The following is a 13,264-nucleotide window of genomic DNA, read 5'->3' as shown; positions in this document are numbered from 1 at the left end:
GTTGTTGCACGAACTTTAAAGTAAAATAAAAATGTATTTTTAGTAAATTTTTTATTCTGTTACAGAAAAGTAATGTATTCGTACGAATTTTTGTACAAAAGTAATTGAAGAGGACGTTAGTCGAGCCATGAGTTGTTAATAACAATAACAAACGTCGTTCTAAATTATATCATTTAAAATAAACTCAAAAGATGTATTTTTAGAACTTTTTGTTTTATTTAGCTAAAATTTTAGTTATTATGTTATTGATTGACGTGTGTTGTAGCATAACTACTTAAGGGTTCTCTGATTATTTTTTATATCGGCAAACAAGCGTACGGCTCACCTGATGGTATGAGATTACCGTAGCTTATAGACGTCTGCAACACCAGAAGCATCGCAAGCGCGTTGCCGACCCAAAACCCAATCCCCCCCAGGAGCTCTGGTCACCTTACTCACCAACAGGAACACAATACTGCTTGAAAACAGTATTATTTAGCTGTGGTCTTCTGTAAGGTCGAGGTACTACCCCAGTCGGGCTGCTCCAGATTTTGACCAGGAAATTCCTGCTGGGCCCTACCTCAGTTAATTAGTTTTTTTTTTCAGTAATTAGTTTTTGTAACAGGTAATAGTCATTCTTATAATGTACTAGTAGTTTTTTTCTTAAAGTTAGCCAGGAGATCTCGAACTGACCCAACACAACTCTTAAAATTTGAATTAGTAATTGTAAACAAGTTTTGTAATGTTAAAAAATATATTTATTTAAATAGGATGAAAAAAATAACAAATGTTTCGAAATTTAAAGAATATGCGTACATAACTACTGAAAAGTATGTAAAATTATACAACTGGTACTACATGCCATCAACAGTGCACACGATACTGCTTCATGGAGCCGAAATTATCGCTTGTAACGCAATAGTCCAATTGGTACGAGGAACAAAGACTTCAGAAGATTCAGAGAACATCACTCACGTAAGAAGAGCAGAATAAGTTCCAATGAAGATATTTTTAATTGTCTTCTTCTTTCGTCCGATCCACTTATTTCAGCAGTAAGACCCAACAAACGAATGCAAAGAAAAAGAAAAATGTATTTGCTGAAACATTGGATCTGCTGAATCTTCAAACCCCTGAATTCGAGTTTATGGATATTGCTGACATAAACTCTGACTTTGAATTCGGCTCTGAAGAGAGTGATACAGAAAAGGCAATAATAAAAATAATATATTCATAGCCTTATTTAATTTTATCATATTATATTTTTATTGTAATAATTAAACTTTTTTATGGTTTTTTAATGAATTTCACTTTCTAATATAGCACAAAATTAAAGTATATATACACCCATGTAAATCTTGATATTAGTTAAAAACCAAAAAATAAAGAAAACGAAATTGGTAAATTTTTTAAAAATTTAAAAAAAAAAACGCACGTTTGGCCGCAGCATGAAGTATGTCAAAAAATCAAAAATAATTTATATTTTAAGAACCTAAGAGGATATTAGGCGCAATTGTGCGAATATGGAGATATCATCATTTATTATGTCGACTGAATACAATTTTTTTTTAAATTCTAAGTGCGCTGTTTACGATTATAAGCCTGAAACTTCATTATATAAGGCACATAACAGTTATTCTTAATCGCATTCAAGCAAAAAAAGCGTCACTTGAAAAAATAAATTTGAATATCTATGAAACGTGAATTTCAGCCTACTGTGCGTCGTGTGCCAATGTGGTGCCGAAATTAGTGTCTGAAAACAAATAATAAATATTACAATAATTAAAAACAATTTATAAACTCAGTAAGCTTTTGAAGTGTTATGAAATATTTAGCGAAGACTTCAGCTCTTCGAACTTAAAATCGGAAGCAAACAATGATTTTTTGGGCATTTCATTTATTAGTATATACCTGGGTCATCGAGCTTAGCTCGGTATTTTTAGTAAATCGTGTTTTTTGGAAATCATATTTAAATACGAATTACATAATTATAAAATGTGAATAATATTTTTTTAGCGACAGTAATAAAAAATATAAACTAATATAAAAAATCAACAATAAAAAAATTATTAAAAAATAATAAAGATAAAATATGAGTTAATAATAAAAAAATGAAAAATAATAACCGATCTGGAAATTTGAGGATTAGAACCGTGGTCTTTTCAGTCGTTCTCGACCGGCCGATTTCCCACCTGAGTTATTACAACTTTATTGACAATTGCGAAATTTACCTTCGTATTCTAACGATATTGTATCCATTTTTTCAGTGTCTAAAAACTGGGATAAAATGAAATTTTCTAAAAATGAATCCTAGCTAGATTTATTTATCTCTCCCGAAATTCCCTGCATACTAAATTCCGCCGTTAATTAGCCGTTTCCGAGATTCAAATTCTTTATATATATATATACAAGAATTGCTCGTTTAATAGTTTTTTTTTTTATGTCACTAGGTCGGCAAATAAGCGTACGGCTCACCTGATGGTAAGCGCCTATAGACACCTGCAACACTAGAAGCATCGCAAGCGCGTTGCCGACCCAATCCCCCCAGAAGCTCTGGTCACCTTACTCATCAACAGGAACACAATACTGCTTGAAAACAGTATTATTTTGCTGTGATCTTCTACGGGCTATGCTTGGGGTTTCTCTTAAAGATAGGATTAGAAATGAGACTATCCGCGAGAGAACGAAAGTAACCGACGTAGCCTACAGAATTAGCAAGTTGAAGTGGCAGTGAGCTGGTGATTTGTGTCGCAGGACCGATGGCCGTTGGAGTAGGCGGGTCCTAGAGTGGAAACCGCGTCTTGGCAAACACAGTGTGGGACGTCCTCCGGCCCGTTGGACCGACGATATACGTAAGATTGCCGGTGTCGGCTGGATGAGGATTGCGGAAGACCGGGATGTCTGGCGCGAACTTGGGGAGGCCTATGTCCAGCAGTGGACTGCGATAGGCTGAAGTGTGTGATCTTCTGTAAGGTCGAGGTACTACCCTAGTCGGGCTGCTCCATATTTTGAGCAGGAAATTCCTGCTGTGCCCTACCTCAGTTAAAGTTAGTTTAAGATATGATATATTGTGTGTGATTTTTCACTATGTCCTTTATAGAATTGTAAACTGTACATTCGATCAAGTCATGATCTTTAGGAGAGTGTTGTGTATGAGCCCACAAAGATTTCTGAAGCGTTGCAACGCGCGCAGTGTAGCTAGTTTTCAATAAAGATATGCACTGTATTGCTTTTTGTTAAATATTTTTAAACTTGTTACGATTCTATTCATGCGACTTCTCCCTTATATATTTTGTTTATATTATATTACTTATTTCCTACAAATGAATAGATACGAGTACTCGTATCTTCGGCAGGAATAAGCAATAAAATTGTAAACTAATTTCTAACACTACAAGTTTATTATTATCGTGTTATGTCTGGTAGGTAGTATAAGATTAAAAATTTATCTGGGTAGGTAGTATGCGAATAAGCAAATTGGTAGCGCGGCGAAAAAAAAACAGACAGACGTGAAGTAAGACTGGAGAGATAGTAACTGTGTTTAAAAATAAAGTTGCGAAATAAAGTTGCGCATTTGTGATTGCTGTTTATGCGGTACTTGAGCTGTCGGAAATGCCCTTTTTTAAATAAGGAGGATATATTGCCTGAGTCCACAATAATTCTCCTCTCATGCTACAAGTCTCTGAGTATAGCATATAGCCTGAGTCAGGTTTCGGCAGAGTTCCACATAACCAGGCTTGTCATACGCTAGTCGGATATAAAAAAAAAAAAAAAAAAACTCTCCTGGCACCCCATTAAATAGTTTTAAGTTTTTTTTTTTTTTTTTTTTTTTTTTTTTTTTTTTTTTTTTTTTATTTATAAATTTTGATCCACGGGCTCAAAATGCCCGTGCCTTTGTTTATCATGCATGCATTATAATACTACAGGCGATTTTTCTACTTATTATACTACAGATCGACAGTCCTGTGACTGCCTAGTAAAACTAGGACGTGGCCCGACGCCGACGGTTTTTTTTTTTTTTTTTTTTTTCCTTACTAAATACTGTTTATGCAGAAGTATACACATAATTGCTTTCTAATTTCTAACATTATTATTTTTCTTATCTATGTCTATATTTACACTTATTTGCCTAGTTATCATATATGTACACTTATTTCCTAGTTACCATATATGTACACTTATGTTCTACTTACAATGTACACTTAACCTATGTTACTGTTAGTAAGGATTTTTTTTTTTTTTTTCTTATATATATATTATTTTTTATATAGTTATTATTTGTTTATCTATGTATAAGTTATCTATTTCTGTTATTTACTTAAATTTCACTACATAACTATTTATTTATCTATTTTTTTATTTTATTTTATAGGTACATCCACAAAATACATATGGAACATTATATATAATTCACTATTACATTATTATCTAATATGTATCCCATCACGGGGTACACAACATTCCACATTATATTAATGCCGTGTAGCAAGTATAATTAAAATTACTTCGCATAAAAAATTAACAGTAAAGATGCTACATGTTAATAATAAAATTCATTTAAAAAGGTCATCAATCAAATTTATATAAAGTGTAAAGTTGAGATAATATTAATAATCAAACTTAGCTTAACTAAAATTTAAATAAATATATCAACATGCAAAATAACTGCTATTTGTAACTATTTGATAAACCAAAAGGATATAAGAATTTATATATTTATATATCTACTTTCTTATTACTATATCATGAGCCACGCCTGATCCCAGCATCTTGAGCAGAGCCCTTGCCAACGACATATCACGCTTGTGGATGGTTCTTTTCAGGTTGTGCTCCAAGATTGTTTTTGTCGAGGCACCCAGCGCTCGGCTAACGAACCTGCCGATTGCGTCATCACCGTCGTCAGTGTAGTAGACACAGGTGTTAGTGTGTCTTGTTAACGCTACTACCGCATGAGGCACACTGTCGTGGATTTGTAGCCTCTCGGTCTTTGTCTGGACGATGATGACCTCGCTGTAGGTTTGCCCTTGTGCTTCATGAATGGTCATGACGCGCGATCCCTCTCCAGCACCGTATCCCTGGTCCATCAGGAATTTTTTCTCTTCCTGCGTATAGACCAAGTATAGGGTGGCCTTTTGAAGTTTTGGTATTGGCGCGCCAGTGTATCCATTCATTCTGAGGGAGTGGATGGTGGGATTTGCCGAGTACATGTTTATATATACCTCGCAGATGGCATATACAACGTCCATGGGACTCCGGTATGTGCAGGACAACTCACGTGAGATGTTGATTGTCAGGTAAGGTCTACAGTACCTTATTTCGAACAGATTTTCTCTGTCTATATAAGGCAATTGGTTGACATCTCCGATGAGAACAACTTCGCTTGCCCCCGAAAGCCGAGCCGCCATTACTATAGCTCCAAAATGGTTCATAAGGGCTTCGTCCACCGTTAAACGGTTACATTTCGTGCCCCTTTTGAATCCATTTGTTAAAATGGAGGCCATAGTACGTACCCTAGACCTGATTTTGTCGCCAAAGCGGCGGGCTAGTTTCTCTTTAAGATCTTTGGCAGCTTCGACCGTCGTGGTAACTACTATTTCCACATTCTCATCGAAGTTCCTAACTATGTGTGTCGTTTTTCCGCACCCAGGTACCCCGTTTATCCACTCCAGCTTCGGCAATTGCCAGCCCACGAGGCCCGCGTCGACATTAAGATCAACTGAAATGGATTTTGCCATCTCAAGCATCCTGTCATCCAGCATTACTCTCGTGCACTTGGCAACTACCAAAACCGGGTCCCTCGGAGGTGTTAAAAATTTTGGTGACGTGTTTTCCCGCCCCGCAGCCTCGGCCGTGCCCACAAAACCACCCGTGCCGCTATAGGCTGCCATATATTTTCCTGACATGTGTCCTTTGATAACCTGGGACGTGTCGTTATTATATATGGCTGCCTCTGCCTCATCGAGCAGCACCTTCAGCAGACCTTCGCTGCCTCGCTGATGGGCCTCCAAGATCTTTTTGCATGTGGCCAAGTTGACTTCTCGATTGGCTTTTACTATGGCTAGGAATTCAACCATTGCGTTAACTGCATGGTCTAGCGGGTTCGATGCCGGTCTTAGCCTGGGCGGGGTTACTTGTCCCTTATCGGCCCTAGTTCGGTGAGTTTTCGGCTTAACCGGTTTTCCTAGATGGTCAGCCCTCAGAAACTCCCTTAGAGCCATAGCCTGTCGGTCCGTCGATGTTGAAGGTCGAGGCGCGCGGCGAGACGAATTAAACGTCGTCTTTATTGGAGAGACCAATCTGTGGATGGAATTCTGCAGTGCCACCAAGCGGGTATCGGAAGTCCGCTCACTGTTATTGGTCATGGAAGTGGTGTGTGATCTCTGTGCTGCTATTTTCAGTTGTAGGCGTTCGGATTCACTCAGTGGTGGCTCACTGAGAACCGGCCCCTCAACTGGGGACGATGGCTTAATTTCTGCTTTCAGGAAATTCAGATCTTCCCCCCTGTCTTCATATACTATGATTTCGTGCCTTTCTGATGCTATTAGGCATCCATAGTAATTTGTTATGTCCCCTTTAAAGAAGCCGGTCCTCATGGCATCCACACAAATTTTTCGCGGGCCACTGTCTTGGCCTTCTCCGCAGAGTTTTGAGAGTATTGTGCATGCCCGCGCGAATGGGGTCTCCTCGCCCCATTCGAACAGTACGATAACCTTTTCTTGCAGCTGTACGCATCGATAGTCCAAGCCACTCACCATCCGCAAGTCCAGAGCATCAATCTTGTCACGCTTAATGCTCGTTTTTGCGGTACTCCCTTTTAAGAGCAGGGCGAGTCCCGGCGACACCGTCACCCGATCCGAACTCTCCGAGCGACAGAAACTGATACCTATTTTTTCTGCGGTGTCACTCATGAAAAGGGCTACACCCCGCGTCCTTATACTTGGGTCGCCACGTTCTCCTCTTTCTCTAATTAGCTCTTCAAACGTGGCGTATAGGGTGGTGTGTTGAGACGTTGTCGGTGTTTTTGCCCTCCCAAGAAGTCTCCGCAGCAGTTTAGGGACAGCTTGCAGTGACCTCGCAATTGGATTTTTTGGAATGCTGGATTGTGCAACTGCTGCATTCTGTAATGTGGGCTGTGTTGTATGGACGGCAGATAGTGCAGCGACCGAACCATTTGCTCTGGCAGCCATTTGAGCGACCGTTCTCGCGAATTTGAGAAAAGGCGATCTTGTAGTCTCTTTCTCCAAGATAGTGTTTAGAGAAATTTGGTCTAGTTTTATCTGTAGCTGGGTTTCCAACTCCAGTCTCCTTTGGCTAAACCGTGAACATTCTAAAAGAATATGGATCACCGTTTCCTCGCACTCCGAGTCGCACACACATGAGGGACTACTTTTAAGGCCGAAGCGATGCAGGTACGCCGAGAAGCCCCCGTGACCGGTTAGAATTTGGACATCGACTGGTGTTAGTGTCATATTCTTGATTATAGTCCTGGCGGTTTTTACGCACGGTAAAAACACCTTCGTGACCGAACCAGCCACAGACGACTCATAGCGCCGCTGCCATCTCCTCACCGTCTCCTCACGTATACGCCTCCTAACGTACGATATTGGGACTTGATCGTAGTCGGGGGCCAACTTATTCATTAGTGCTGCCTTCTTAGCTAGTTCGTCCGCTCGCTCATTGCCCGGCGTTCCTGCGTGGGCTCTGAGCCAGAAAAACCTCACGATTCTGCCGTCCTCTTGCATATCACGTATGCACTTTTTCATATCGAGAGCGAGGTGGTGGGTCACTGATGGGCTTCTTAATAGGTCGAGCGAGGATCTTGAGTCGCTTAGGATGTTGATCGAGGTCCAATTTGACCGCTTTGCCATAATTACCGCTCTGTAGAGTGCATACATTTCTGACTGAAAAACAGTATTGTGGGGCTCAAGTTGAAACATAGAATACCCGGACTCCCTATCCCCCTCCCACCATGTTAGGGCAGCTCCGACTCTTCCCTCTATCTTGCTGCCGTCTGTGAATATAAGGGGACCGATTATTCGGTGATCTTTAAGAGTTTGGTGATCCAGGCTCTCCAAGCACTCATACTCGGTTGTTATGAGTAGAGATGGGTGGGGATTTTGTAAATATCCCACCCTGCGCTCCATTTCTTTTCCTGGCGGAACGAAGTCCACGCAGTGCCCTTTTTTTATTTTAAATAGGGTAGCAGCCTCCTGGACTCGAAGATCAAGGGGTAATAGACCCGAAAGGACCAAGGCCGATGCCAGAGATACAGTTCTGTACGCTTTGCATAACTTTATAGCGAAACCTCTCTGAAGCGAGCCCAACTGTCTTATAGTCATCAGTTTTTCGGCTGCCGGAGACCATGCGCTTGCTGCATAGAGAACTATAGGCTCTATTACCGCCACATATATGGTCCTCACTATCTCACCATTCAAACCCCACGTAACCCTCACCGCGCGTGCTAGTTGTTTATATATATCTGCGGCTTTTTTACATATAGCAGACACATGCGCGTTAAAGGTCAATTTAGAGTCTATGACCAAGCCCAGCAATTTGATTTCGTTTACAAAGCCCAGCCGAGTGCCAGCCATATGAATTGTGGGGAGGTCATATTTGAGCTTTCTTGTAAGTAGCATCGCTTTGGTCTTGTGCGGTGCGAAGCTCAACTTATTAAGGGTGCCCCAATCATGAACGGCAGCAAGGATCGTATCAGCTTGGGATTGCAATACGCTAGTCTGGTGGTGAGAGAACACAAGGACCACGTCATCTGCAAATGCTTGACAATAAATCCCTGACATTGCCATTTTTTGGAGTAGCGGGTCCAGGATTAGGTTCCAGAAGGTTGGTCCACCAACTGATCCTTGGACGCAGCCTTTCGATGTACCCTTTTCACTTGTCGCTCTCGCATAGTTGATTCTGATCTTCCTGTCCGTTAAGTAGGACACTACTAGGGCATATAAGTTTCTGGGGCATTGTTTTTCTATCATCCGTTTCTTAAGTGCTGGCCACCATGCGTTGTCGAATGCGCCCTCTATATCAAGCGAGATTAGAAGAACTATCTTTTTCGACTTTATTTCCGCTCGTATATGTTCAACCAAGTCGTAGAGCGCGTCCTCAGTTCCACGCTGCGGCACAAATCCATACTGGCTTGGGTGAAGAGTTGGAAAGAAGCGCCACTGAAGTCTACCCACGAGGAGCTTTTCTACTACTTTTCCTAAGATTGACAGTAGGCCTATTGGTCTATATGATTTTGGGTGGGTGTAGTCTTCCTTTCCTGGCTTGCGGAGAATGCGCACGTGGGCGACCTTCCACTGTTTGGGAAAATATGACAATGATAGACATCTATTGGCTAATGCCAAGAATAATTCCCTGTCACAGTTAATGGCCGCGGTGCAGATGTCCGATGTAAACCCATCTGGGCCCGGAGCTTTTTTAGGACTGAGATTCGTAAGAATCTTTTCCAATTCTGGTATTGTAAAGGGGGGGTCATCATCTGAAAGGTCTTGAATCTCCGCAGGAGCTATGCCTTCCGTAATCGCTCTAATCGCTTTATGTTGTTCGGTTTCGGCTTCCACAGAATCATCAGGATAAAACGACTCTGCCAGGAGGTTAGCCGACTGCTCCGGCGATAGTGTCTCACCATTTGCGTCTCTTAATAGCATATCGTCCTGCCTCCCCGAGGTCCCTCTAATGATTCTGTAAATTCCATCCCAAACGCTCTCGCGGTTTTGAGTTGTGCAAAACTCTTTCCAGTTTTGTGTGGCCGCTTCGTTCGCACTATTTTGGTATATTTCTCGAGCCCGTATATACTCTTCGACTGTGAATTGCCTCCTAGTGGGTGCAGCATTTCGTATTCGACGTTTCTTCCTCAGAACGTCCTTTTTCAATTGCTCCAGTTCAGCCGACCACCAAGGCGGTTTGTTTACACCTTTCCACTCCTTCTTTTTTGGAATCGCTCTTATGCAAGAATCCTGAATGGCAGATGTATAGGTGTTCAACATCTCCTCTAATTCCTCCGACGTCGAGAGACTCGAAATTCTATCTAATGTAATGCTGTGCTCAGCCAATGCGGTCATGAAGTGTGCAGAGAAGTCCGACCAGTTTGCCTTCTTTGTATTGTATATGCGCGTTGAGATAGGCCTTAAGGGTTCCAAAGCTTTTTCTAAGCGCAATGCAAAGGTAATAGCATTGTGATCTGAAGTTGTAAGGCTTCTCTCCACTCTCCAGTTTTCCATTTTGCCAAGTAAAGAGTGACTCGAAAGTGTCACGTCCACACAGCTACTGTATAACCTGTCGCCTCTATATGTCTCGAAGGTGGGAACATGCCCCGTATTAAGGATATGGAGGTCCATTTCCGTGGTGAAGGCGTGGTATTCCGCTCCACGGTGGTTTTCGGTGTTGCTGCCCCACCAGTGACTCCAGGCATTAACGTCTCCTGCCACCAGCAAGTTGTTTGTTAGAAGTTTATGGGTCGTTTCCCTTATTTGTGTTAGATATGGATTCATGTCTTGGTCTGGCTCAAAGTAGACGGACAACAATCCCAGCTTCAGCTGGTTTGCTTTCAGACAGACCGCCGCTACATTTTCAGTGACTATCTGGGGGTCGTGAATTACCTCCAGGCAGTCGCCGAAAACCACGATTGCAGCCTTTACGGGTTTTTGGCGATTCATGGTGCACTGGATCACTTGCGTGCCCGGGTATTGTTTCATCACGCCTAATCTACCCACGTATGGTTCTTGGAGAAACGCGACGGAAATTCCTCTATCCCGAGCTACTTTGAAAAGTTCGAGTGTAGCAAGCTTTGAGCGTTGCAGGTTAGCTTGTATAAACAAGACCCTGCTCGCTCGTCCACTTTGGACTGACGCATTGCTCCCCGGGAAAACCTCAGCAGTACTGGATCCTAGATCTTGCTATGGAGTCCCACTTTTGCCTTTCTGGGCAATCTGTGTTATAAGCACTGTGAACCCAATCGGCACAGTCCCTCTTGGCCCGAAATATTACACATATATACAAATATTACATATACATACAAATGAATAGATACGAGTACCCTACCCCTGGAGCGTTTTTTTAAGCCGGAGGCGCGGTGGTTAAAGTTAGCTAAGAGATCTCGAACTGCCCCAATACAACTTCTAAAATTAAAATTACTAGTCGTAAACAAGTTTTGTAATGTTAAAAAAATGTATTCATTTGAATAGAATGAAAAAAAAACAAAAAGGTTTTTGAAAAATCAATGCTATATTTAGGAATATTAGGTATATATTATTATAGCCAGAATTATAATTTGATATGAAAAGGAGCTAAAAGTTGAATATTACTCAATATTGTCATAACATTGACTAGCCCGTTGGCGCAGTTTGTAGTGACCCTGCTTTCTGTTCCGAGGGTTGTGGGTTCGATTCCCACCCCGAGTCTGGGTGTAATATAAATATTTATTTATATATTTATATATGTATTATTTATAAGTATGTTTATCGAAAAAAAAAAATATGTAGCTATATACCAGTCGGCTGTTACCTATAACACAAGCATTAAGTTGCTTACTTTAGGAACAGACGACCGTGTGTGTATTGTGTAGATATATTTATATTTATTTATTTAACATTGTCTGCCGTCGTGTTCCAGTGTAGTGCCGAAAGTAGCGTCTGAAAACAAAGAATAAATATTTATTGCAATAATTAAAAACAAATATAAACTCAGTAAACTCTTCCCCCTCGTTCTCCCTAATATATTTTGTTTATATTATATAAGTTACTTACAAACGAAGCGGTATCTTCGAAAAGAATATGTAATAAAATTGTAAACTAAATTCTAACACTATAAGTTTATTATTATCGATTGAAAATAAATAGTTAAATGTGTTTACACTTACCCATGTTAGCCTTGGTCTTTATCAACGGAAATACCCCCAACACCACCAACACCTCCTCCAAGGCCGCCGCCGCCACCGCTTCCCAAACCGCCTCCGGTGCCAATTCCACTATCGCCACCGACGCCGCCGCCTAATCCACCTCCAACGCCATCTATGCCATAACCATGTAAAAAAATCTTTTAATATTTGAGAAAAGTAATAGACGATTATTTACAAATTTCTAAATCATAAGAATTCACTTCAGCCTATCGCAGTCCACTGCTAGACATAGGCCTCAACAAGTTCGCACCAAAAATGGCGTGAACTCATATGTGTTGCCCATACTCACCACGCTAGGCAGGCGGGTTGGTGACCGCAGGGCTGGCTTTGTCGCACCGAAGACGTTGCTGCCCGTCTTCGGCCTGTGTATTTCAAAGCCAGCAGTTGGATGGTTATCCCGCTATCGGTCGGCTTTTTAAGTTCCAAGGTGGTAGTGGAACTGTGTTATCCCTTAGTCGCCTCTTACGACACCCACGGGAAGAGAGGGGGTGGCTATATTCTTTATTGCCGTAGCTACAAAGCTTTCATAAGAATCACAAGACGCGTAAATAACATTGATTGTATATCTTTTCTCATATCGTTATTTATTTATTTATCATGTCAGAAACTAAGAAAAAAGATTTAAAAGAGAAGTTAAGAGTTGCTTTCTTTATACAACTAGGTACGGCTCACCTGGTGGCAAGTGATTACTGTAGCTAATACACGCCTGCTAAACCAGAAGCACGACAAGCGCGTTACCGACCTTACCTCAACACCCAATCCCTCCCAGGAGCTTTGGTCATCTTACTCACCATAGGAACACAACACTATTAAAAGAAAGCAATATTATTTAGAGAGTGATCTTCTGTTAGGTCGAGGTTCTTCCCCAGTCGGGCTGCTCCAGATTTTGAGCATAAAAGTTCCTGCTGTGCCCTTCCTCAGTTGAATTTTGGATTTCTACATTAATGCATCTTGGAGTCGGAAAATATGTTTCATTTTAATATATGCAAAATTATTACCTGGTGTTGCTTGAACCATGGCGAAGACCACGAGGGCCACATAAAGTATAGCGATCTTAGTCATTGTTGGACTGTGCCTATAGATATCCTAGCCAGCTTATATACACTAAAATCTGATTACGTCATAATTAGATAAACAATTAAAATCCACTTTAATTTTTTGATGATATTTTAATGATGTTTTGATTCAGTTGCTTTTAAGAATGCGCCGGCGTGCGAGAACCATATTTTATTTTTAATTTTTATCTAAATTTTATCAAACGAGTAGATTAAACTGAATTTACATCAGACTGTATACGTCTTATTTTTCGGCAAAATGCGTATTTATTATTTAAATAGTTTGAATCTTAATCCACCACATTGCTTCACTGTCGGTGGG

General features: G+C 40.9%; 1 long non-coding RNA gene across 1 annotated transcript; it reads right to left on the bottom strand.

Annotated features, from left to right (window-relative positions):
• Nucleotides 1-11,570: 11,570 nt before the first annotated feature.
• On the bottom strand, nt 11,571-12,961 carry LOC123655259. Its single transcript, XR_006743367.1, has 3 exons — nt 12,886-12,961; nt 11,849-11,999; nt 11,571-11,621 (listed from the first exon to the last, which is right to left on the bottom strand). It is a non-coding gene; the product is annotated as an uncharacterized LOC123655259 (long non-coding RNA).
• Between the last annotated feature and the right edge of the window lie 303 nt (nt 12,962-13,264).

This window comes from Melitaea cinxia, chromosome 1 (assembly GCF_905220565.1).
Source record: "Melitaea cinxia chromosome 1, ilMelCinx1.1, whole genome shotgun sequence".
NCBI lineage: Eukaryota > Metazoa > Arthropoda > Insecta > Lepidoptera > Nymphalidae > Melitaea > Melitaea cinxia.
Note: the sequence above shows the minus strand (reverse complement) of the source record. Positions and strands in the feature narration are given on the sequence as shown.